This window comes from Myotis daubentonii, chromosome X, assembly GCF_963259705.1.
Source record: "Myotis daubentonii chromosome X, mMyoDau2.1, whole genome shotgun sequence".
Taxonomy (NCBI): domain Eukaryota; kingdom Metazoa; phylum Chordata; class Mammalia; order Chiroptera; family Vespertilionidae; genus Myotis; species Myotis daubentonii.
In genome coordinates this window covers 39,930,942-39,958,434 of record NC_081861.1, presented here as the reverse complement: position 1 = coordinate 39,958,434, position 27,493 = coordinate 39,930,942, and the positions used below count along the sequence as shown (strand labels likewise).

The window sequence follows — 27,493 nt, the reverse complement described above, 5'->3', positions numbered from 1 at the left end:
GAAGGGAAGTGGGTAAATTTTCCCTCTCCCCACCGACAGACTTTTACATATATGTACATGGCTATAGACATAATGAACTATATATGTTTGTAAACAATATATATTTAATTTTTTACCCAGACTGGGCAAGACAGTTCATTCTCTAGTTTTCCTTTAAGAAACTGTGTTCTCGGATGTTACAGTCGTGTTCTCTGAGTTCACGTCTCTGCCAGCGCTGCCCCGATGGCCTCCCGAAACCGCAACCCAGCTGCCCCAGCGTCACTGCAGCTGGTAAAGGAGCCCAATCCAGAGGGGGCGTCGCCTGGACCAAGTGGGCAAGCGGTTACAGCAGGAGCTGATGACCCTCATGTCATCTGGGGACAAAGGAATGTCTGCCTTCCCTGAATCAACCTTTTCAAATGGATGGGGACCATCCATGGAGCAGCTGGCACTATACGAAGACTTGAGGTATAAACTCTCCCTAGAGTTCCCCAGTGGCTACCCGAACAACACACCCTAGGTGAAATTCCTCTCGCCCTGTACCACCCCAACGTACACACCCAGGGTACCATCTGCCTGGACATCCTCAAGGACAAGTGGTCTGCCCTGTATGACGCCAGGACCATCCTGCTCTCCACCCAGAGCCTGCTAGAGAACCCAGCATCGATAGTGCATTGAACACACTTGCTGCAGAGCTCTGACAAAACCCACAGCCTGCAAGAAGTACCTACAGGAAAACTACGCAGAGCAGGTCTCCAGCCAAGAGCCCTGACCTGGGCTGCCCAGCCAGTCTCCTCGTGCTGCCTTTTTACCTTTTCCTTGGATGGTCTCTCCTTGCCTTGATTTCTGTATTGGACTCTATCTGCAGCTGTGGTGTCACATTTCTTTTGTGTCTGTTTTTTAAATTAAGTCTCTGGTTGAGCCTCTGTGATGAATATATTAGATAAATACATTTTGAATTAAAAGAAAAGAAATTGTTTTCTCACTCGTAATGGGAAATAACCGTAAGCTGGAGTTTACATAGCTCATTTCCCTCCACAAAGATTCCCGAGGGCTAAACTTATTTGCCAACATAAAACAGACAAAACACACCACGTGAGATTATCTGCCACAAAGGTGTCCAGGTCCCGAAACAGGATTTAGGATGGCTCCCCCCCAAAGGCTTTTTTCAGGTTTACTGACCTGCAGTCCAGCTTCGGTCACACCAATGCGTCTCCAAGTCACCCTTCTGAGGGAGAAAAGCACAGATGTTTAGTATTGGAGTTGTGACTAAAATGAAATATATGGATATACATTTTATGCTTGTTGTAAGTTTGTATTCTCCTCTCAAGACTCTCCACAAGTAAACTTTTCTGTCATTCTCCCCACCAGGTTTCCTGTATAGATGGTTGCCCCTCCAAATTTAAGGTGGCATCTATAACTCTGTATTCAGGCTTCAAATTTTAGTGATCTTTAAGAGAAAGAAATTTCTATAGGTCAAGACATGTAAGATAATCAATAGATGTTACATCTGGACCTTCTTTGGGTCCCAATTCAAAGCAAGCAATGGAAAGAAACCACACATTTATGAACTAGTTGAAGAAACTGAATACCAAATGGATGTTAGGTAACATTTTGGAATTTACTACTGTCTATCTTTCTTGGGTGTGATAATGATATTGTGAATACAGAGAAAAAGTCTTCATCTCTTAGATATGCACATTGAAGAATTTATGAATGAAATATGATGTCTCAGATTTGCTTTAAAGTAATTCAAGGTAGGGAGGGTGTGTATGGGGGTATATAGGAAATAAAATTGACCATATGTTGATAACTCTTGAAGTTAGGTTAGGTATAAGGTATTTATGATACTATCCTTTGTACTCTTGTACATGTTTAGAATTTTTCCGTTAATAAGAGGCAATATAAAAACAAAATAGGAAAACCTGAATTAAAACTCCAGGGTTTATTACATGTAGAATCTGGGAAATCTCTGGAATGCTCTGATCTTCCATTTTTTTTCTTCTGAAAATGAGAATGATAATTCCTACCTCATGGAATTGTTTTGAGGGGTAAATGAGATCATGGATTGATATCTTTTGGAAAGCCCCCTCTCATAAACTGCAAAACTCCTACAAATGTTAGCAAAAACAGTTAGTTCTCTCTCTCTTAGACACTCTGGATACAGAAGGATTGTAGGTTTGTGAGAGTAGAAATGGTAACAAGCAGAATCCATTCCGACCCTTAAAAATATTTGTTTTGCAGTAACTCATTAATATGACACTGTTTACTTTATATTGGCCATTTTCTCCCCAAAGGAGAGTGTCAAAGATATTTGAAATAAATTGAAGTTCTCTAAAAAAATTCGTGTATGGTAGAAAAATACAAAAAGTAATGCAAAAGGTTATGATGAACCAATAATATAAACTTGAAATAAAAGGATCCAGTATTGCAGTTGCTTAACAGAACCTTATTCTCCTTGCCCTCATTCCAAAATCCAATTTACAAAAACAGGCCACCAGCAAGGCAATGCAAGAAAAAATACATAAATTGGGTCACATTAAAATTAAAAACTTCTGTGCATCCAAAGGACACAGCCAGTGGAGTGAAAAGGCAATGCACGGGATGGGAGAAAATATTTGCGAGTCATATGTGTGATAAGGAGTTTATATGCAGAATATGTCAAGAACCCTACAACTCAACACTGAGAAAACACCCAGATGAAAAAAATGGGCAATAGACTTGAATACACATTTCCCCAAAAGTGATATACCAATGGATACTAAGCACACGAAAAGGTGCTCCACATCACTAATTAATCATAAAAATAAATGCAAATCGCAACCACACTGGAAGCACCACACCCAGTAGTAAATAAATCAGAACATGAGTATTGGGAAGGACACGGTGAAATTGGACCTTTGTGCACCACCACCGGGAATGTGAAATGGTGCTGCCTGATTCCACTTGTATGAGGTACTCCTGTGCGCATAACACAATATAATTACAGTTTCGCAGAAGGAAGAACCATGTAGATGGATAGTGGTGATGGTTGCACAGCAAGAAGAATACTTATTATCACTGGTTAAGCCAGTAAATTTTGTGTTTTCTGGATTTTACCATAATAGAAATTAGGAACAATAAATTGTTCTTATAAAAATTTAAAAAGAACAAAGGACTTGAGAAAGGGCAACAAAAGATGCTCAACATCACATATCAATAGGGAAATGCTAATCAAAATGATAAGATGTCACTTCACATCCATTTACAGAACTAATATCAAAAGGCAGAAAATAACAAGTTTTGGGAAGAATGTGGAGAAATTGCCATCCTTGTGACTGCTAAGGGAATGTAAAATGGTGCAGCTACTGTGGAAACCAGTAGAGCAGTTGCTCAAAAAAATTAAAACAGGATTACCATATGATACAGCAATTCCACTTCAGGGTCTACACAAAATACTTGAAAACAGTGGCTCCCTAGTGATTTTGCACACCTGTAGTCATGGCAGTATTATTCACAATCCCCCAAAGACAGAAGCAACCCAAGTTCCCATCAATAAATGAGTAGATAAACAAAATGTGGTATTTCCAAATAATGGAATATTATTCAGCCATGAAAAAGGAAGGAAATCCTATCACATACTACAGCATGGAAGAAACTTGAGGACTTCAAACTAGGTGAAATATTCCAATTAATTGTCCAGTAAAAGAAGACCCAAAGCATGGATGCATGGAACAGATTGCCATACCATGATGGGATGAGTTGACTAGGAAAGATAAACCAAAGAGCTTATATGCTTATATGCATAGCCCACACTATAGGTGTGTCATTTGAGCAGCTTCACCAGAAAGTTGCAACTTCGCACTCTCCAGGGATCTACCAGCCAATTCCCTACAAAACACTGGGGGAAGAGACTGGACAAAGGGAAGATAGACACATGCCCAGTAAAGTTGGGGTGACAGCTAAGGTACTGCCTGTCAGTCACACCTGGGAACAGAGGTTATTGACCAGAATTGGCATGGCCACTGCAAACACATGAAAATTTTGGAATACATAATTTCCTAGACAAAGAAGTTCTCTCTCTTGGTGCGTTTGGCTAGTGACTCTTGTTGCTCTTAGCTCTCTTATGCTCTTAGCTCATTCCTGCTTCCATGCATTCTCTGTGGGCCATACAGACCCCACACGCAATGGACTAATAGATTGCAGCAGGAAACACAAGCTAATCTAGCCTGATGCTGGACTGGGCTCGGCTCCAACATGGAAAGGAAACTGTGGACACTGATTCTGATTTTAGTTTTGCTAAAGCCCAGCTACATATCTTCTATTACTAGGTAAAGGGAAATGGGATTTTGGAAACTCAGGGATTTAATTCCACGAAAATAAAGCTTTCTGTTATATCTCATCCTCCTGTATGATTCTCAGAAAATTCCTTTTCTCGGGATATTGCAAGAAATCCACCCCCACTAGCAACCGGGGGGAGACCAGGTCCTCTCCCCTTCGTTAACAGATGTGACAAAGGCAATAGCCAGCGTAATACACACGCTTTGAATCTGAGGCTGATACATTGTCACTGAGACCAGACACCAACAGAGGCTCCGACCAGAGATTACTGGGGACCCCAGAGTCTGCAGAGACACACAGCTACATGGACAGTGCTGAGGACAAGGAGCATCCACCCAGGTGCAACTGCAATGACACCTGTTACCTGGGAGTCAACGAAGACTGGGAGGAACTTCAGGCTCAGTGCCTGGACCAGGACATGTGCTTCAGCGAATTCCAGGATATGAACTTTCCTGACAGCAGAGCAGACAGGATGCCGAATTTCTTTCCCTGCTGCTCTCTGGCATCCAAAGATAAAGGGTGGTTATCAGGGTGAGGAGGGTAAGGGATCATTGGTCATGCAAGTGAAGGGTCAGATCCTGTCTTTATTCTAAAATTTGATAACTTGTTCATAATAAAAATTAATTTTGATTTTTTAAAATTGTGCAAAAATATTATTTATCTGGAATTCTGATACATAAACCCCAGCTTATGTAAATTGCCCATTACCAGAAGGAATATGATTTCCTAAAGGAAGACAAATAGAACTGAACTACTTCTTCTAGTCCCTGTATACGATTAAATAAATATTAGATTGCCATCTCTACCTATCTTTTTGAAAGTGGTCAACCAAACTTTGTTTTTAAGCTATTTTCTTACCCATTCTCTGAGAACATGAGGCAGGGGGCCCTTACCTATTAGGCACACTACATAAGGTGACTGGGGTTCATAATACATTTAGGGTAGGGGCCCATGAAAATAGTTTCATTTCTGATATAAAATAGGGTTGGCGACAATGGTGGTTATGCAGGTAAAAATAAGCTAGTTGACATAGATTGCTAATCATAGGGACCATTGTTAGTCTTAATATTAGAATATGAACACATTTTGCGGCATCTACAAAACACTCCTTGAAGAAAAAAATCTTACAGCCCTCAATCTGTGGTGGCTCTCTTTATTTGAAAATAGATAACATTTATTAATTCCTAAGCAAGAGTTCAGGAAGATAGTCCTAGGAAAAGAGAAATGTAGAGGAAAAGGGAGGAAGCAGCAGCAGGAAAGAGAGAAACTCAACTAGGTCCACAGCATCCACCCAGCACAGGGAACAAGTGATCTTTTGAAGAGAGAATATAGGCACAGACACAGCAAAAGAGGCATTATCCACAGTAAGAACCAAGAGCCTCTTGTAGTTTGGGCAGTCTTTTATGCTCTAAACACTGCACAGGTTTCTACTCCTGCACGTGGAAATAGATTCATTACTAAAAGTTTATAAGCAGTGGACTTACTTACTCAATGGGTGGGTTTGATGGTTGTTCTTGTTTTTTAACTTATTGGTGTGACATTGGTTAATAGAATTATATAGGTTTCAGGTGTACAATTCTATAATACATCATCTGTATATTGTATTGTGTGTTCACCACCCAAGTCAAGTCTCCTTCCATCACCATTTATAACCCCCTACCCTCTTCTACTTCCCCCACCCCCTTTCCTTCTGGTAATCATCATACTGTTTTCTCGAACTATGTTTTCCTTTTCTTTCTTAATTCCTTCACCAAGATCTGGAAACAGTCCAGGTGCCCATCAGTAAATGAGTGGATTTAAAAAGCTGCGGTACATTTACACAATGGAATACTACTAGAATGTAAAAACGAAGAAAATCTTACCCTTTGTAACAGCATGGATGGATCTTAAAAGTATTATGCTACGTGAAATAAGCCAATCAGAGAAAGGCAAGTGCCATATATCATTCATATGTGTTGGTGGTGGTTGTTTTTTGGGTTTTGTTTTGTTTTGTTTTTGTTTTTTGCATAGTGCGTCTGAGCACCTGGCATGCTTTCAAAAGCCAACCCCAACCTCCTATTTCTGCAAACTGAGAAGTATGGTAAGTCTGATGTTAGCCTCGTTGCAAAAATTTAACAAACAACCTCCTACCTTCTTACATAGTTTGAGTACTACCCCCTGCTTAGTACTCACTGCTGTGTATGGAAGCTGGACCAAAAGATACTATGTAAACATTTCTCTAAGGCCTCCAGAGCTAATGTGAGGTTTGTCTTTTACTCCCTACAAAGCAGCTTGCACAATTTAGCACAGCCCCTTCCTCTGGGAAGACGCTGCACCAAGTCTGGAGCAGTCTGCTAAGTTGCAACTTAAAGGCCCAAGTTATGCTTTCACGCATGCGCCCTACTAGAGCCTTTCTAGTGAGTATACTCCACTCCCTTTTGCCGTCCAATCCTCTGCCGCATGCGCACCTCAGCACCCCACCCCCAGCAGTCGGTGAACACTCTTGCCTCACTAGACTCCAGAAGAACCTTGAAGGAGCCAGGTCGCATGACAGCATCTGCAGACGCCACAGCCTCATGGACAACACTCAGGACATGAAGCCTCAGGGCCAGCCCAGCCAGGATACCGATGGCTTCCTCAGCACAGAAGTGAAGGAGGATAGGGGAGAACTGCATGGTTTGTGCTGCTCCTGACTCGCGCTTCAGCCAACTCCAAGAAACTAACGTTTTCTGGGGGAGGCAAGCGGACGGGACACCCCTCAGATGCGGCCCCTCACCTCCTCCTTCCCACAGCCTGGGCTACATAACACACTTATCTTTCTCTTTGGGGTTCTTTCTTTGCAGAAGCAGAGCCAGCAAAGAACTTACCAACCGAAGAGGGAGAAAAGGAAATGGATACAGAGCCCGTACCTGAGCAAGGAGCAGCATCCGCAGAAGGAAAAGTGATAGAAGCTGAAGAAAAAGCAAAAGAAGACATTGACAGTGGCCTAGATGGTCCAGACGCCCCGGGCCCCATATATGAGGAATGGGACGAACCCAGTGAAGACAGCGATGATAGTCACGGAGAACCAGAAGAGCAACAGCAGGGGCAACAGCCACGCCGGGCCAACATCCAGCGTCCACAGCCACAGAACAGGCGTCCGGTGGCCCAACGTATCACGTTCACCATGATGCAGATGCAGGAGCTGGAGCTCATTTTTCACCACTACCCCTATCCGGACACGTTCTTGAGGTAAGCGCATTGCCGGAGTTTGCCGCCTTTTCCAGGGACCACGTGACAAAGAACCTAGTGGCCTTTGGGTCTCTCTAACAGGTCCCTCTCTTTCCCTTCTGAACTAAATGCCATCTGGGGGACTGGTGGCTGTGGGGAGGTCGGTGGCAGCGGCTCTCCCGCACTTGGGTTGCAGGGGGGATGGGGGGTGGGGTGGGGGGGCACTATGCCTTTTGGGACTCAAGGTAAATAATGTAGTGTGGTATATATTTATTTATTTAAATTATTTATTTATATTGATTTTTACACAGAAAGAAAGGGAGAGAGAGAATGTGAAAGAGCCTCCCTCCCATACGCGCCCGAGCGATCAACCCTCAACCGAGATATGTGCCCTAACAGGAATCGAACCGCACGCAAACTTTTGGTGTGCGGGACGACTCTCCAACCAACTATGAGCCACTGGGCCAGGGCTGTCGTGCGGAATTTAAATAAATCAAACTGGGAAACAGGCAGGCGCCTGTTATTTTAAATAATGTTCTATTAGAACCAGATCCTAACTTAATTTTAAATGTTCACAAATCTGTTCATCATAGGTTATTTTGGCACTGATTTATTTATATCTTCTATAATGTTGCACTTGAAAATTATTTACCTTGAGTAGTGATTTTTTTCTGCATCCCCTTACACTTTGCTTTTGAGATGATATTTTCTCTAAAGCAAGCCTCAAGCCAGATATTACAGAATGGTGTGGGGGGGGCAGGGGGGGAGTTGGTAGATTAAATTTTTAAAAAATAAGCACAAAGAATGAACAGCAGATAGTTTGTGTCATCCCTTAGCATCTACTAAGAATGTACTCCAATCTGTGCATCACTGATAGATGATAGAGATAGATAGATAGATAGATAGATAGATAGATAGATAGATAGATAAAGCCAATCCATTTAAGAATCTACTTTAATCCATAATATGTGTAAGAGCAATGGTTGAAAGTTGGGAGAGATATTTCCTGTCAGATATATTTTTAAAATATTTTATTGATTTTTTACAAAGAAGGGAGAGGGATAGAGAGTTAGAAACATCAATGAGAGAAACATCGATCAGCTGCCTCCTGCACGCCACCCAGTGAGGATGTGCCCACAACCAAGGTATATGCCCTTGACCGGAATCGAACCTGGGACCCTTGAGTCCGCAGGCCGATGCTCTATCCACTGAGTCAAACCGGTTCGGCATGTCAGATATTTTTTAGTCATTTTGAAGTTGGTAACACTGAAAGAAACAGTAAGTTTGAATTTCATTTGTTCTTGGGAACTGTGCCTCCATGAGACTTGGCTTCTTAAAAATGCTTTGTCAACTTAATTTTGCTGTAAATCCTGAAATGGTGTGACTGTCCCTACTACAGAAATTGGTTCATAAAATAAATCAGGCATTTCCCTGAAAAAGTAAATAAGAATATATTTAATTTCCATCCCCATCTCTGATTACTGAATATGTGTGGTTTCCTCCTCTCAGACAGGACATTGCAAGACGCATGCATGTGACTGAAGCCCGGGTGCAGGTCAGTAAACCTGAATAAAGCTATTTGGCGGGACAGCCATTCTAAAACCTGTTTCAGGACTTACACACCTTTGTCCAAGACATTCTCAAGTTGGTTTGTTTTCATTGCCTTTTCCATCATTGGAAAACAAGTTTGGGGTCTTAATTAATAAGATAAATAAACTCTAGCTTTTGGAAATTGCCCATTATCAAAAGGAACATGATTTTCAATTGGAAAAAAAAGAATTCCTATAATGTACTATTCCTTGTATACAAAGATACATATATACCTTTGTATAAGCTATACCTATGTATACTTACATATAACAGTGTATTATACACAAACACAGAGTTCAACTCCTAACACTGATATCCTCGAGATAACACTTCCGTGTGAAGTCACATTGGAGTTAAGCGTCAAGTGGAAATTGTTCATATTAATGAACCAAGGAATTCAGTTATACTAAATTATTTAAAAACAAGCATAAGCTTATCGCATAAAGAGTGAATTTATAAATATTTAGTGGTTTGGGGAGGGAATAATTCACACATTAGAACACAACAGATGAGCAACTAATGTCTGCTAAGTTAAGGTGAGACTAATGGTGGGGGTAAGTCCAAGTGCCTGTTTTTCCTGCTGTTCTTTTTAAGGGTTTAGCAAAACAGTGTAGAGAGTGCCAGCCCTAAGTTTTATTTTTCTGGAATACTAATATATGTTAGCCTTTTTACATAGTAGGTTGTGCGTTGTGCTGGAGATTAAACGAAGAGTTACATAATTTAAAATATTTCTAAAAAGGGAAATAAACTAAAACAATTTCAGAGTTCCACCAATCTAAGAAAGGTGGAAGTGTTAGGCAGATTAATATAGAGCAGAACATGTGTCTTGGGGATACCACATACAGTAAAATTTTAGGAATTACCAAATGCATTAATGAATATTCTCTTGAGAAATTTCTAATACCTGAGCGATTGTTTTCTTCCTTTCTGTGAAGAGATGGGCTGTGTCTAACTTGTTGATAGTGGAAGGTGGTTCATAGTTCAGGCTGGATTCTCACCTGTGGTAATTTGAAATACTTTTTTATTTGTTCAGTCAGTGACGACTAACGCGGGTCAATGGATCAAGAAGTGTTTTTTCTGAGACCATAGGTAAACCTAGTTTGTATCAAAGATAAACGTTGGAGGGAAATGGAGAAGGAAAACAAGAGAAAAAAAAAATCAGGATGGGCTTCTTAGCTTTGCTGCAGAGAGTGTGTGAGAGAGCAGTAATGGAATCTGGCTGCAGATCTGGTAGAGGACTGTGTGAAAAGCAGCCCAACCACGCAGGCCACTGAGTGCTAAGGGCAGGGATAACAGTCAGGGCTGGACAGGCTTGGGTGGACCAGGACTCTGCTTTCTCCCTGCAGGCAGAGCCAGATCAGAGGAAAAGAAACACTTCAATTTTGGTGATTTCCTTTCCCCCTCCATGGGTTTGCATAGTGTTGTCTCAATGGATAAAGGAGCCAGAGAAACAAATAAAATGTTCTAATCCATTTCCAAATTCTAAGGCATTAATGCCACAATAAATTTTTCCCAGTTTTGTTGAGATATAATTGACATACAGTACTGTATAAGTTTGAGGTGTACAGCATGATAACTTCACTTGCATATATTGTGAAATGACTGACAAAATAGGTTTAGTTAACATCCATCAGTTACAAACAAAAAAAGAAAAAAGTGGGTTTTTTCCTTGCAATAAGAACTCTTGGGATTTACTCTCTTTTTAAAAAATATATTTTATTGATTTTTTTACAGAGAGGAAGGGAGAGGGATAGAGAGTTAGAAACATCGATGAGAGAGAAACATCAATCAGCTGCATCCTGCACACCCACCAACTGGGGATGTGCCCGCAACCAAGGTACATGCTCTTGACCGGAATCGAACCTGGGACCCTTCAGTCCGCAGGCTGACACTCTGTCCACTGAGCCAAACCGGTCAGGGCAGGATTTACTTTCCTAACAACTTTCATATTATACCACAGAGGGGTGTCTACTGTAGTCATAGTGTTGTATGTTACATCTCCAGGACCTATTTATCTTATAACTGGATCTAGGTACCTTTTGACTACCTTCCTCCAATTCCCCTCCCTCAATCCCCCATTCTAGTAACCACAGACCTGATCTTTTTCTATGAGTGGTTTTTTTAGATTTTTAAAATATTCCACATATACATGAGGTCGCATAAGCATTTGTCCAAAGCAATTTTAATGGAGCCCCCTCCCCCATCTATTTTACAAATAGAGTATGACTTTTTTACGAAACCAGCATTGGAAATAAGGAAGTACTGTTAGCCTGATTTGTGTGTTGGTTATGTTTATGCAGAATTGATCATGGGTACACTTGGATCCCCCCAAAATGATCTTGAATCCAGTGTCCTTTAGACAACATATTCATACAGCAGAAAGACCTAAGTTCTAAGACTGAAGAGGGAAAATGTGGTCTCAAGCAGCGAGAGAAAGCCCTTTGTGTCTCTTAAAATTCACAGTTAGGAAACTTCCAAAAGAACTTAAAAACTATGTAAACCCCAATAACTAGGACACTGAGAATATAGTAGAGTCTAACTGACATATTTGTTTGTCTACAAGAGTAGTTGGCAAATATTTAGGGAGGAGTAATTTTGTGACCCCCTCACCCAAATGGTTTTGTCTACTTTTCTGAAGTACCTATTCCACCTTCTTGCCTCAAGGATAAGGGAATCCCCTTGTTGAGTAGCAGGGCTTGAGGGCCCCACCATGCGGTACAGCAGCAGCTCTGGTGCAGAGTCCTGGAACTGTAGCCAGAGCAGAGTGCACTGACCTGGTCCTGAGCCCGGGAGGGTTTGTAGGGTGGGGCAGGGTGGAGTGAGCAGAATTGACAACTATGACAGTGGTTTGGCTCCTTCCCTCCAGAATCTTGGCTGGGCAAAGATTTTTAGAGTTTTAAGAAATTTAGCTGCGTCTGTCTAGATATTTATTACCTCAACATTCTAAAATATTAAGGCCGCTTCCTGGGTTTCAGCTTTTCTCGAATCCCAGCAAGACAAGCCACAACTTCCCTGGGGCCCCCATAACCCAGCCTCCCTCACAATACCATCTTTTTAACTATTAAGAGGTTTCAGATGATGAATGACCCTTTAGGCATCCTCGAAGGAAAGCTTTTGTCTAAAAAGCCAGTGTGCCCCTATAGACTCTTTTGTGCAAAGAAGATAGATAGGCCTTTTCAAAACAGGGACTGTTCCCCTCAGCAGGATTGTAAAAGGCACCCACTTTTTACTGTGGTCTACTTCCCCACAGAAAACAGACATACAAGGCATAGCAAGAACAGTAGGCACAAAGAGCAATTCTTCAGTTCCATCTGCATGTAAGAGTGGGGACAGCCCTAACCAGTTTGGCTCAGTGGATAGAGCATCAGCCTGTGGACTCAAGGGTCCCAGGTTCGATTCTGGCCAAGGGCATGTACCTTGGATGTGGGCACATCCCCAGTAGTGGGTGTGCAGGAGGCAGCTGATCCATGTTTCTCTCTCATCGATGTTTCTGACTATCACTCTCCCTTCCTCTCTGTAAAAAATCAATAAAACATTTTTTTTTAAAAAGAGTAGGGACAATAAAATTAAATGTGGGAGGAGAGAAAAAACAATAGGCCACACCATATCCCAGCACATAGCTACTGCTCACTGTGGGTGAGCTAAAAATTCCCTTGGTGGACACTCTACTAAGATGCTTGAGCAAGAAGGAAATAGCTTCCTCTGATACAGTTTAAAATCTTAAGGGCATATATCATTGCTTACTGTGTGTTGTGGGTGGGTTTTTTTTCAGATATGACATTAAATGTTCAATGTACTAAACTAATCCCTTTTTCTCTCTGTTTGAAGATTTGGTTTAAGAATAGACGGAGACGACAGAGGGCATATATGTTGAGAAACATGCGCCCCGTGGCCCTGAGCAACCCCATCGACATGAATGTGGGTGTGCCCCACAATATCATCTTTAATCCGCAGCCTGCTTTGATGTATCTGCCACACGTTTGGATGTGGTATCCGCAGCCAGCTTGGATAAGGTATCAGCCACTGCCGCTAGGGCTGCTGATGCCATCCATGGTATCCTTTCCTGCTGTGTGCATGCCTGCTCCTCAGCCCTGGTTTCATCCACCTTTGCCTCACCAACATGTCTGGGCCTGGTTTTTTTCTGTGTTTTATCTGTGAACTGTGCTTTAAAGCTCCCATTTTCTAAAGAATGGAGAAATACTTATTCAAGTCATTTGCCTGTGCTTTTTTTCTGTGTTTTATCCATGAATGGTGCTTTAATGGCTCCTATTTTCTAAGAATGGAGAAATGCTTATTCAAGTCTTTTGCCTGTTTTATCTGTGAATGGTGCTTCAATAGCTCCCATTTCCTAAGGAATGGTTCCTAAGGAATATTTAAGCCAAATTCAAATTCTGCATACCTCACCATCAATAGCAGTTCACCAAATATCTGCTTTATGTAGTAAATAAAAGTGCAAAGTTACTGGCCTACTGTTTCAGGGCACATTCTTTGTAGTTTGAATAAAGTTGTGAATTCTCTATATATTTGTTTTGTGTGTCACATGGGGTTGGTGAATGTGATGGAAATTGCTGAAAAACTGCCATTCAAATGGACCAGATCTACCCTGTCCCCCAACACCTTAGTACCTCCAGCCCTCTCCCCCGACTCTTACCCCAACAGCCTGTCCACTGGGAACATATAGATATACAAAACACGGTGGGGCAAGTTCCTAAGGAGAGAACAGTAAGTTTCAAAGCAGGCCTGAGCCCTTTTCAGGGTAACAGCTCAGGCACAACACAGGACTCTAAAGGAAACCTCCTAAGAGACCACTCACAGGGCTTTATGGAGAAGTGGGAGCCTGGAATTCATCCGGTCCTTTCAACGTTCCCTTCACTTCTTCCCTTTTGTGGAGGAGACAGGGGGATAGAAACCGTTCTAGAGGGAGGATCCTTCCCCTTCTAAGGTAACACAAGAAGAGATTCTGTCTAGGCCAGCACGGGGCCCTGCTCCCTTCCTCTTCCCTACCACCACACCTGGACTGTTATTGATCCTTCCCCAGCTCAGAGCTGACAACCATGCCTTCAATTGCATTTTGTCACCTTTAACATCCTTGAGAGAACCCCACTTCAAGCTAAGTCAACACTATAAGGAACCTCTTGATTTAGTGCTGACTGAAGAAAGGAGGAGCGGGTCCCTGAGCAATGATTCAGAATAATCACTGCATTTAAAACAAACAGGCAGACCTTGGCTTTGCTCACGTTACCCTTTTCACATGGACATGCCAGGATAGAACACACATGCGCGCACACACGTATATATAATATACCTGGTAAGCCAGAGCCCCTGAAGTGACAGCGCTCTCAGACCCACTAAGCACTAGGCTGGGGTCTAGGCTTGCACTGGGGCAGGGACTGGTGACTACAGCTCTGGAGTCCTTGACCTTTCTCAAGGGGTGCCTTGGGTTTCCTGCAGAGGGCCTCAGGCCCAGGACACTGCGCACACCCCGCCCCAAGATCGGCCTCCTGGCTTCCGGGGAGCAGAGCCTGCTCTGCCTACAGGGTCCTCGCGGAAACCCAGGGCAATAAGCCCCTGGTTTATCATTTCAGCTTAATTCCTAGCCCGTGGCCTGCAGGGCCCAATGCTGGTTCCTGAGACAGTCCCCGGTCTTTTCCTCGCGGGGACCTGCGGTTCTGTGAGGTAACACACATCAGACTCTCCCTCCCCAGACGCCCCGTGCCCCGATCGGCTTCCTTAATGGAGCACAGCCCCTTCCTAGGGCAGACACTGTGCTAAAGTTGGGGTAATTGGAGACGCAAATTAGAACCCCAATTCCACACACCAACACCCACGAAAGTACCTATTTTTGGCCAAACCCCGGCCTCTTTCAAGCGTAAGCAAGTCCCACCCACTGAGACGGCAGAAGGGCAGGGGGTGTTGGGGCAGAAGCTGAGAGTAGGGTAACAAAGCCAGTAGCAAGCATCTAAACCAGCGGTTCTCAACCTGTGGGTCGCGACCCCTTTGGGGATCGAACGACCCTTTCACAGGGGTTGCCTAAGACCATCGGAAAACACATATATAATTACATATTGTTTTGTGATTAATCACTATGCTTTAATTCTGTTCACTTTGTAACAAAGAAATTGGGGGTCACCACAACATGAGGAACTGTATTGAAGGGCCGCGGCATTAGGAAGGTTCACAACCACTGAAAGGGAAGCACATAGGCACTGAACTGGCCCCAGACTAGGTATAACCTGTACCAAGCACCTAAAAGAGAACCAGACTCAGCCTCTGCAAGCAGCCTGGGACCCCGGCTCCCCCATCTCCCACCACCACCAGCACCACCACCAGCAGCAGCAGCAGCAGCACTGTGCTAGGGGGCCCCGGACCTCGGCTGCACCCCAGCCATGGAGCCTCTGCGCAGGGTCAGCTATTGTGACGTGGGCTTGGGCAGCCAAGGCGGAATTGTGGAGGAAGTGGACAGAAGGCCCGAATCCGTGCGGGGCGCGGGGCCAGAAGGCGCCGAGAAAGGCCACGCCGACGAAGGAGAGCCGGGCCTCATGGATGGCATGGACCACGAAGCCCACGGGAGCCACGAGGGCGACGAGACCCACGAGGGCGGCGGTGGCGACCAGGAGGCCGGGCAGCAGCTGGCCAAGAAGGCCCTCGTGGCGGCCGCCGCTGCGTCGCAGCACCACCACGCCCAGCCACGAACCGAAAGCAGTGAGCTCACACCGGTCCAAGTGCGGCAGCCGGAAAGCATGTACGAACACACTCAGGACCCGGACTGGTTCACGGGGTAAGTGGCCGCTCCAAGAGCTGCCCCGGTCTCCCGCGCTCGGCTTACTCCTGGCGCGTGTCCCTGCCCTGCGCCTTCTCCCCCCTCTCTAAGCCAAAAGCCACCTGTGCTCCAGGGTTGGCGGGGAATGCCGCCTGAGCACCAGCAAAATATTTTCATACAGTCGGGACATGAAACAAGTCTCTACTGGTCAGTGGTTTTTTTTTTTTTTAAATTGTGGCAACGTGTACTTAAAGGTGAAGTTTGCTCTATTAACCATTTCTCAGTGTACAGTTCAGTCGTGTTAAGTACATTCATGCGGTGCGATCAATCCCCAGAGCACTTTTCATCTTGTTAAACTAAGATTGTGCAGAGTAAACAACTTTGTATTTCCCAGGCCTGGCAACCACCTTGCTATTTTCGGTTTCCATTTGATTACTCCAGGTGCTTCCAGGAACTGGAATCATATAGTAGTTTTATTTTTGTGATTGGAATATTTCACTTAGTATCATGTCCTCAAGTTTCTTCCATGCTGTAGCATGTGATAGGATTTCCTTCCTTTTTCATGGCTGAATAATATTCCATTATTTGGAAATACCACATTTTGTCTATCTACTCATTTATTATGGGCACTTGGGTTGCTTCTGTCTTTGGGGGATTGTGAATAATACTGCCATGAACATGGGTGTGCAAAAGCACTAGGGAGGCACTGTTTTCAAGTATTTTGTGTAGATCCTGAAGTCAAATTGCTGTATCATATCGTAATCTTGTTTTAATTTTTTTGAGCAACTGCTCTACAGTTTTCCACAGTAGCTGCACCATTTTACATTCCCTTAGCAGTCACAAGGATGGCAATTTCTCCACATTCTTCCCAAAACGTGTTATTTTCTGCCTTTTGATATTAGCTCTGTAAATGGATGTGAGGTGACATCTTATCGTTTTGATTAGCACTTCCCTATTGATATGTGATGTTGAGCATCTTTTGTGGTCCTTTCTCAAGTCTTTTGTTCATTTAAAATTTTTATAAGAACAATTTATTGTTCCTAATTTCTATTATGGTAAAATCCAGAAAACACAAAATTTACTGGCTTAACCAGTGATAATAAGTATTCTTCTTGCTGTGCAACCATCACCACTATCCATCTACATGGCTCTTCCTTCTGCGAAACTGTAATTATATTGTGTTATGCGCACAGGAGTACCTCATACAAGTGGAATCAGGCAGCACCATTTCACATTCCCGGTGGTGGTGCACAAAGGTCCAATTTCACCGTGTCCTTCCCAATACTCATGTTCTGATTTATTTACTACTGGGTGTGGTGCTTCCAGTGTGGTTGCGATTTGCATTTATTTTTATGATTAATTAGTGATGTGGAGCACCTTTTCGTGTGCTTAGTATCCATTGGTATATCACTTTTGGGGAAATGTGTATTCAAGTCTATTGCCCATTGTTTTCATCTGGGTGTTTTCTCAGTGTTGAGTTGTAGGGTTCTTGACATATTCCGCATATAAACTCCTTATCACACATATGACTCGCAAATATTTTCTCCCATCTCGTGCATTGCCTTTTCACTCCACTGGCTGTGTCCTTTGGATGCACAGAAGTTTTTAATTTTAATGTGATCCAATTTATGTATTTTTTCTTGCATTGCCTTGCTGGTGGCCTGTTTTTGTAAATTGGATTTTGGAATGAGGGCAAGGAGAATAAGGTTCTGTTAAGCAACTGCAATACTGGATCCTTTTATTTCAAGTTTATATTATTGGTTCATCATAACCTTTTGCATTACTTTTTGTATTTTTCTACCATACACGAATTTTTTTAGAGAACTTCAATTTATTTCAAATATCTTTGACACTCTCCTTTTGGGAGAAAATGGCCAATATAAAGTAAACAGTGTCATATTAATGAGTTACTGCAAAACAAATATTTTTAAGGGTCGGAATGGATTCTGCTTGTTACCATTTCTACTCTCACAAACCTACAATCCTTCTGTATCCAGAGTGTCTAAGAGAGAGAGAACTAACTGTTTTGCTAACATTTGTAGGAGTTTTGCAGTTTATGAGAGGGGGCTTTCCAAAAGATATCAATCCATGATCTCATTTACCCCTCAAAACAATTCCATGAGGTAGGAATTATCATTCTCATTTTCAGAAGAAAAAAAATGGAAGATCAGAGCATTCCAGAGATTTCCCAGATTCTACATGTAATTAACCCTGGAGTTTTAATCCAGGTTCCCTTATTTTCTTTTTATATAGTTTCTTATTCATGGAAAATTCTAAACATGTACAAGAGTACAAAGGATGCCCTAACCGGTTTGGCTCAGTGGATAGAGCCTCAGCCTGTGGACTGTAGGGTCCCAGGTTCAATTCCAGTCAAGGGCATGTACCTTGGTTGCTGACACATACCCAATAGGGAGTGTGCAGGAGGCAGCTGATTGATGTTTCTCTCTCATCGATGTTTATGACTCTCTATCCCTCTCACTTTCTCTCTGTAAGAAAATCAATAAAAATATATATTTAAAAAAAGAGTACAAAGGTAGTATCATAAACACCTTATACCTAACCTAGCTTCAAGAGTTATCAACATATGGTCAATTTTATTTCCTATATACCCCCATACACACCCTCCCTACCTTGGATTACTTTAAAGCAAATCCGAGACATCATATTTCATTCATAAATTCTTCAATGTGCATATCTAAGAGATGAAGACTTTTTCTCTGTATTCACAATATCATTATCACACCCAAGAAAGATAGACAGTAGTAAATTCCAAAATGTTACCTAACATCCATTTGGTATTCAGTTTCTTCAACTAGTTCATAAATGTGTGGTTTCTTTCCATTGCTTGCTTTGAATTGGGACCCAAAGAAGGTACAGGTGTAACATCGAATTCATTGTCTTACATGTCTTGACCTATAGCAATTTCTTTCTCTTAAAGGTCACTAAAATTTGTAGCCTGAATACAGAGTTATAGATGCCACCTTACATTTTGAGGGGCAACCATCTATACAGGAAACCTGGTGGGGAGAATGACAGAAAAGTTTACTTGTGGAGAGTCTTGAGAGGAGAATACAAACTTAAAACAAGCATAAAATGTATATCCATCTATTTCATTTTAGTCACAACTCCAATACTAAACATCTGTGCTTTTCTCCCTCAGAAGGGTGACTTGGAGACGCATTGGTGTGACCGAAGCTGGACTGCAGGTCAGTAAACCTGAAAAAAGCCTTTGGGGGGGAGCCATCCTAAATCCTGTTTCGGAACCTGGACACCTTTGTGGCAGATAATCTCACGTGGTGTGTTTTGTCTGTTTTATGTTGGCAAATAAGTTTAGCCCTCGGGAATCTTTGTGGAGGGAAATGAGCTATGTAAACTCCAGCTTACGGTTATTTCCCATTACGAGTGAGAAAAACAATTTCTTTTCTTTTAATTCAAAATGTATTTATCTAATATATTCATCACAGAGGCTCAACCAGAGACTTAATTTAAAAAACAGACACAAAAGAAATGTGACACCACAGCTGCAGATAGAGTCCAATACAGAAATCAAGGCAAGGAGAGACCATCCAAGGAAAAGGTAAAAAGGCAGCACGAGGAGACTGGCTGGGCAGCCCAGGTCAGGGCTCTTGGCTGGAGACCTGCTCTGCGTAGTTTTCCTGTAGGTACTTCTTGCAGGCTGTGGGTTTTGTCAGAGCTCTGCAGCAAGTGTGTTCAATGCACTATCGATGCTGGGTTCTCTAGCAGGCTCTGGGTGGAGAGCAGGATGGTCCTGGCGTCATACAGGGCAGACCACTTGTCCTTGAGGATGTCCAGGCAGATGGTACCCTGGGTGTGTACGTTGGGGTGGTACAGGGCGAGAGGAATTTCACCTAGGGTGTGTTGTTCGGGTAGCCACTGGGGAACTCTAGGGAGAGTTTATACCTCAAGTCTTCGTATAGTGCCAGCTGCTCCATGGATGGTCCCCATCCATTTGAAAAGGTTGATTCAGGGAAGGCAGACATTCCTTTGTCCCCAGATGACATGAGGGTCATCAGCTCCTGCTGTAACCGCTTGCCCACTTGGTCCAGGCGACGCCCCCTCTGGATTGGGCTCCTTTACCAGCTGCAGTGACGCTGGGGCAGCTGAGTTGCGGTTTCGGGAGGCCATCGGGGCAGCGCTGGCAGAGACGTGAACTCAGAGAACACGACTGTAACATCCGAGAACACAGTTTCTTAAAGGAAAACTAGAGAATGAACTGTCTTGCCCAGTCTGGGTAAAAAATTAAATATATATTGTTTACAAACATATAGTTCATAATGTCTATAGCCATGTACATATATGTAAAAGTCTGTCGGTGGGGAGAGGGAAAATTTACCCACTTCCCTTCTTAGTTCTTCTGGTTAGTCTAACAAGTGCAGTGAGGCAAGACACGTTAACAAGAGAAAAAGAATTTAATACGTATTTATGGTGTTCTCACAGAAAAGGGACTTAAGGAAATGTCCCAAGCAGGTGGCTTATATTGTTTGTAGACAAAGAAACAATATATTTGTGAGGAATGGATAAAACAAAGAGACTAAGGTGTTGGTGCTTAATCAGTGGAGAATCTAAGCAGAGTTTGGTTTAGGGAATAAATTAGTAAAGAATTAATGAGACTTATTTGTATAGGCCTCTGGGTCCTGAATTCACTATCGTTGGCGATGAGGATGTGTAACTCCCGGTGCTGAGAAAAGAAACTCAGAGTGTTCTTCTCAAGCGTTTTCTCAAGTAACTTTTATCAAAAACAACCAGTATGCCACATGGGCATATTTGGGGGCAGCCTGCCTGGAGCCTTTCAATACAGTGCAACTCCTAGCACAGGTATCCTTTAAGGAGCGCTTCAATGAGGAGTCATGTGGGGGTTCAGCCTGAATTTGGAAGAATTCAGATTATGACACAGAGGAGCAGCTTATAAGAGGGTCAAATGGCACTAAATTATTTAAAGCCAAGCTTAAGCTCTTGGCTAAATCAAGACATTTATATCATTGGGATGATGGAGTAACTTATCCAGAGAACATTCTATATCGGCGATGTTCAACCTGTGTGCCACAACAAATTTTAAAACCTGCAGTATCTGACTGTTTAGTCCAGGACACTGACCTGTTTTCATTACATTGTCATATACAAAACTGACACACGTGCTGCAGAGCTCGGGCAAAACCCCACAGCCTTCAAGAAGTACCTACAGGAAAACTACGCAGAGCAGGTCTCCAGCCAAGAGCCCTGACCTGGGCTGCACAGCCTGTCTCCTTGTGCTGCCTTTTTACTTTTTCCTTGGATCGTCTGTCCTTGCCTTGATTTCTGTATAGGACTCTATCTTCAGCTGTGGTGTCACATTTGTTTTGTGTCTGTTTTTTAAATTAAGTCTCTAGTTGAGCCCCTGTGATGAATGTATTAAATATTGTATTTAATGGCCAATACAATAGCTGTACAGTGTGAATGAATAAAAGTGAAACCTATTTTTGGCCGATTGGCAAAACATACAATATATTTTGTGGCGTTCCACAGAACTTTAGTATTTACTTTGTGCGCCATGAGATAAAATGTTTGAAAATCACAACTTTATATGAACCACTTATGTTTAATTAAGCTGAGACTGGTAGGGGAAGATAGCTTACCCGAGTCTCCTCATTTTGTTTTTAAGTGTTTGGTAAGGCTCTGTAAAGAGGGCAAACACATATTGAAAATGTTGACGTATCAATCTGAAAACTTTACTAAGAATAATCACATGCTGAGAATGGTGGGGGATGTTTACTAGCTTTGGAATGCTGTGTGCAGAATGAAACAAATGAGCTGAAAGTAATATGAATTGAGCTAGGAAGGGTGAGCAAGTTAGAAAAGAGTTACATAAAGTCAAAATAGACCTTTCAGATCCCAAACAAACTCAATATTATTAATTTATGTAATGCATAAGTGAACATTCTCATGAAGAATTGTTAACATCTAAGAATTTTTTTTTCATTTTATGTTATTGTTTTTAACGCTCCAGTTTTGTGGAATTTGTTTAGTGGCCCCCATTTCAGATAGATTTGTACTGTGTTAATTTCAAATACTGTTTACTACTCTTGCAGGATGTGATGACTTTTTGGTAAGTCATGGGATTGAAAGTTGCATGAAGCCCTAACTTGTTTGGCTCAGTGGAAAGAGTGTCGGCCTGCAGACTGAAGGGTCCCAGGTTTGATTCTGGTCAAAGGAATGTACCTTGGTTTCAGGCACATCCCCAGTAGGGGGTGTGCAGGAGGCAGCTGATCAATGTTTCTCTCTCATTGATGTTTCTAACTCTCTATCCCTTCCCCTTCCTCTCTGTAAAAAATTAATAAAAGGTTTTTAGAAAAAGTTAGAAAGATTTTTTTTTTTATAAAAAAGGTTGCATCAAAGTGATAATCGTCCAAAAGAAAGTGAAGACAATCAGGATGGGTTCCTGAGCTTCGCTACACATGCATGTGTGAGTGCAGTGATGGAGACGGGCTGTGGCCCAGCCAGGCAGGCCACTGAGATCTGGCACCCTGACAGCACAGCCTGGGCTCACAGGCCTGGCTCCGGTGGAAAGTCCGGGAGGAGGCTGGGAGCACTTTCTCAGGCTGGCAGGGCATACGCAGAAGGAAAGAAAGAACTTGAGGCTCTGTGGCCTGCTTTACCCCTTCCCTGGGCTCCCATCCTGCTCTCTCGATGGCACTGAGAGGGAATAGGGGCCCCAAGAAGCAAATCGGGGGAAACAGTGTTCTCATCCATTTCCAAACCCTACAGACGAATTTCCACAGGAAGGTCACTGCAGGGGTTTCCTCCTTTCCTTTGCTAATAGAACAGCTTTGTGAAACAAGTACTGGGCACACAGACCCGCTATGACCCCGTGCCACAGCTACTATGGGCTTCGTTTGCATTTACAGAGATGTGACCACTGGTCTATCTGGATTCCCGCAAAGCTTGTTTAGACTGTACATCCACATAGCACAAAGACCGCTATTCCTAATAGGGGTGGGAGAAGACAAAGTCTCAAGCAGGAGAGATGGCCTTTCGTGTCACTTAACATGTGTACTTAGAGAACTTAAAGTATTTGAATGCAATATAAACCCCATTACCTAGGACAATGAGAAGATAGTCTGACAGTTTTGTTTGTTTGTTTGATGAGTTTACAGATATTCAGGGAGGAAAATATTCGTGATCTCACGACCTGGTAGTTATTATAATCCGGATTTCCTGTTCCATCTCCTGTCTTATGAATAAGAGATGGGATTGGGACTCCTGGTTGAGTAGCAGCGCCTAGGATAATCTGCTATAGTGGACAGCAGGAGCTCTGGTCCAGGGCCCTGGAATGGTAGGGAGAGCAGAGTGAGCTGACCTGGTCCTGAGACCAAAGGTTTTGTGCAGTGGACAAGGGTGGAGTGTGAATCATTAATTATAGTTTTGCCCTGGCCAAGTTGCTCAGGTTGTTGGAATATCATGGCATGCAGCAAAAGGAGTGAGGGTTTGATTTCTACTCAGGGCATATAGCTACCTAGCGGGTTTCATCCGAGATGTGATTTGTACAGCAGGCAATGGATCATTGTTTCTCGCTCCCATCACCGCTTCTCTTCAGATCTCTCTCTCCCTCTCTCTTTCCCTCTCTCTTAAAATCAATACCAGTAGAAATATATTCTCAGGTAAAGATTTTTTTAAAAGGAATTGACAACAGTTAAAATGGTGTGCCTCCCTCCAGTAAACTTTGGTCGACCAGGTATACTTTTGAGAGTTTTAGCCAATTGGAGGTTGGTTGAGTTGGGCTCAACAGTGTTTAACACCATGGGATAAAAAGCCAAGGCCATGTTTAGGGTTCTCAGTGACTCTCATGCCCGAGTAGACAAGCCACACACCCCATGGGACCCCATGACTAGCCTTCCTTGCTGGAGCACTTTCTAACTCTCAAGAGGTTTCAGGGGACTAATGACCCCTAGACATTCCTGAAGGAATCCTTCCATCTAAAGAGCCCATAGGTTCCTTCCAATTATTTACTTCACACAAAAGATAGGAATTTCAAATAGGGAGCCTTTAAACTCAATATGACAGAAAGTAAAGCCCATTATTCACCATGAACGTATCCCTCCCCGCACATAATGTGACACTATCCCTAGTGAGCAGAGGGCAGAAGTCACCTGAACGACTGATGGCTGCCAGGATGCAGATCTTTCATTATCTTCTTACCAAGCAATGGTGCAATTCAGGTTAGACCTGCATGCAACACCTGGCAAAAGCCATTAGAATATTAAAATTGAGGAGCAATAAGCCTGTTGCAGTCCTTGGAACATAACTGTTGCACACCAAGGTTGAGACGAAGGCTAAGGTGGTGTTAACTTTGCTGCAGTATTTTAGCAATAAGTAAACAGTTTCTGATGCAGTTGTCTCAATAGCATATAATGTTGCATGTTGTGATTTTTTTTCTAAGATGACACTAATTTTTCCATATGCTAAACCAATCCCTTTTCCTTTGCCATTGTAGGTTTAGTTTAAGAATTGGAGGGCCAAGGATGGGAGGAATGAGAGATATCAGTGCTGAGGAATGCACCACCTGCTACCCTGAGCCACTTATATTTACAGTGTTGGAGAATCCTAGAATGCCATCCTTGTTCAGAAGCCTGAGTGGACGTCAGTTTTTCTGGTGCCACCGACTCCCATGCCACGTATGCCGCCCTCACCTCCTCTGCAGTTGTGTTATTAATAAAGAGGTAAATTCTCAGCATGTGATTGTTTGTGTGCCATATGGGACTAGTAGGGTATGTATGGAAATTGTGAAGGAAGTGTCATTTTAACTCAATGACAAGGAGCCCTCCTTTCATGAGATGACCTGCCAGAGTCACTGTCAATAGGCCCTGCACATCACAGAAATGTCCCAAGTGCCCAGGGTGAGTTTGCACTGACACATACCTTCTCCTCTATTCCCACCATCTTCCCATCCTCATCACTCCCCTGCCCCTTTGAGACCACAGATATGAGCAAGATTGGACGGGGTGTGTCGCCAGTGAGGGAGCAGTGTGTTTCCAGACAGGGTGAGCTCCATTCAAGCTGACCAGTTCAGGCTGAACACTGGACTCAAAGGGAATCTGCCAAAAGGCTACTCACAGGGCATATGGGAAGGTGACCATCAAACCTCCATCCAGTATGCTCCACACCCGTTCACCTCCCTTCCCTTTTGTGGAGGAGATTGTTGAAATATTCTGTCCCACAGGTTTTTCTGGCTGAAAGAAATATGAGAGAAGATTCCATCAAGGCCATAAACAGGCTCCTCTCCCTTTCATCCCCTCCCCGCACCAGCCCAGGAAAGCCTATTATCATTCCTTGTCCTCTTGCACAACCTGGAAGGAATTCCAATTCTTCTGCAGAACACTAACGGGGAACACTGGGTTTGATGCTGCTCGAGTCCAGTGTAAGGAGAGTGTCTCCAGAGCCGTGTTGCAGAAGACTCACTCATTGGAAGGAAGCAGTTGTACCTTTGCTTTTCTCCTGATGGCCTCCTTCAGTGGAACTGCCAAGGTAGGGGCAAATGAGGTTAGGAGAGTCAAGAGGCAAGGCCCACTTTTGAAAAAGCATTGAGTTCTTATCAGGTGAACTTTTAATTGGGAGTAACAGTTAGCAAATGAAGCTCCTTTAATTGTGGTCGGCCAGTGTGGCTTAGTTGACTGAATGTTGTCCTCTACAAGAAGAACTCACTGGTTGAGGGGTCTGGCAGTAAAAGGGTGAAAATGATGGAGAACCAGTGTCATCATTTTATGCTGCTCTCCAAGCAAAGTACCTTTTTTCTTCTGGGGGCCGCCAGGTCTAAAAGAAGAGACCACAATAGTCTGTCTATAGTGCAGGGACTTTTGCCGGTATCCATTCACATTACAGATGAGGAACTCAAGCCCAGGGCAGAGTGGGATGGCCTGCAAGAGAGAACATGCTGACTTCCTTCCAGAGAAGGCTAGCCTCTGGTGGCCATGCCCTCCCCTGGCCCAGAGTCATCTAGGTATGTGCAGTGCACACCCCGGTTCAGACCTTCAACACTTCTAACCTCCATCCTGCACAGAACTTGTTCTTCCAAAGGGCTGTTAACTCTAGTTTTCTCTTTTAGGCTCAGCACTAAGCCGCTGCCCCCACCCTGCCTCAAGGCATTCAGTGTCCTGGTGTTCCCTCTTGCACAGCAACCTCAGAGCCTTGGGAGAGTGATGCAGTTTACTCTTCCCACAAAAGGCTGCCTGTGACTCCACTACCACAGCCATCATTTCCTCCCATCTCCCTGCCAAGCTAGGCCTGCCACCTGGCAGCAAGCTAAGGAACAGCAGCCTGCTCTGCACATGTGATGGAATAACTTTTAAGGAAGCTGGCTGAAGGTTTGGAAACCTTCATTATGTCAATAGGGATGCAAAGGACTGTCTGGAAGCACCGTCCTTTGTGTTTCACGAGCAAGGGGACACAAGTGATTTAAGTGTTGGCATTCAACCACGGGTAGCCTGTTGGTAGACCTGGCTCTGTCCAAAGTTCAGGCCCACACACTAAACGGGCCTGCATGAGCATTGCAGGGTTGGAACATGATTTTCTGTTTCTGGCCCAAGAATCTTGGTTTGGGGTGGGTGGGATGTAGGCAAGTAGAGACCAAGGAAGAGTCCCTGTTCCATTCCCTTTGAACATTGTAGGAAAAGATAGATTGCAAAGGATATTTTGAAACCTGAAGTGGGAAAGAAGCTGTGGAGATCTTGGGGAGGAAAGAAATCCGTGTCAATCACTGTGCACAGATCTATGGTTGCGTGTGGGGAGGGGGGCATGCACAGGGATATGGGTGTTACCTAGGTACAGAGAAAGGAAATTACCAGGTTTTTATTCAAACTAGAGGCCTGGTAAATGAATTCGTGCACAGGTGTGTTTTCTTGGCCTGCCCTGGATTGGGGCTGTCTTGCCCAGTCCTTATTGGGGTCGATGGGAGCTGGTCAGCCAGGGACGGACTGCGAGTGGTTGGCTGAACAGGGAGGGACCACAGGAGAGTTCCAGGACATGTCCATCTATCTCACCCAGTCCTGATTGGCTGGACCCTAGCAGCAAGCTAACCTACCTGTTGGAGCATCCCTCCCCTGGTAGTCAGTGCTCATAATAGCTACTGGTCAAGCAGTCAACCAAATGGTCAACCAATAGGTCTGACACTTAGCATATTAGGCTTTTATATACATAGATGAGTCCTTCACATCTTCCACAGATCCCATTATGAGGTCAAGCAACAGAGCTGTCCTTTTCTGTCTGGCCTACCCACCTCTTACCTCAAAACCTCACTTTAAGGGTTTTCACCAGGACTGAAATACTCAGAAAGATGGAACAAAAGTTATGACTGGGAGTATGTCTCAAAATGAGAGCGTTTCTGGCCCTTTCCCCAATTCCAATACCCCGAGTAATATCCAAGTTCTATTTAGTCATTCCAACCAGGAGAAATTTGCAAGGATGTCACATGAATTCCATAAACCCACCCAGTCACACCAAAACCTCAACTCCAACAAGTATTCAGACAGAAGTATTGTAGGATGCTAAAAGAGTTCTTGCACATTCTGTTTAAATAAGGATTCACTTTAGCCAGATGCAGTATTTTGAGGTAAAATAAAAAAGGATAAAGTATTGAGTACTGATGAGGGAGGTTTTGTGCTTTCT

General features: G+C 43.4%; 2 pseudogenes; one reads left to right on the top strand and one right to left on the bottom strand.

Annotated features, from left to right (window-relative positions):
• The first annotated feature begins 222 nt into the window (after positions 1–222).
• Positions 223–21,234, top strand: LOC132223279 (ubiquitin-conjugating enzyme E2 C-like; annotated as a pseudogene).
• LOC132223280 (ubiquitin-conjugating enzyme E2 C-like) lies at positions 19,456–19,984 on the bottom strand (annotated as a pseudogene).
• Positions 21,235–27,493: the final 6,259 nt, after the last annotated feature.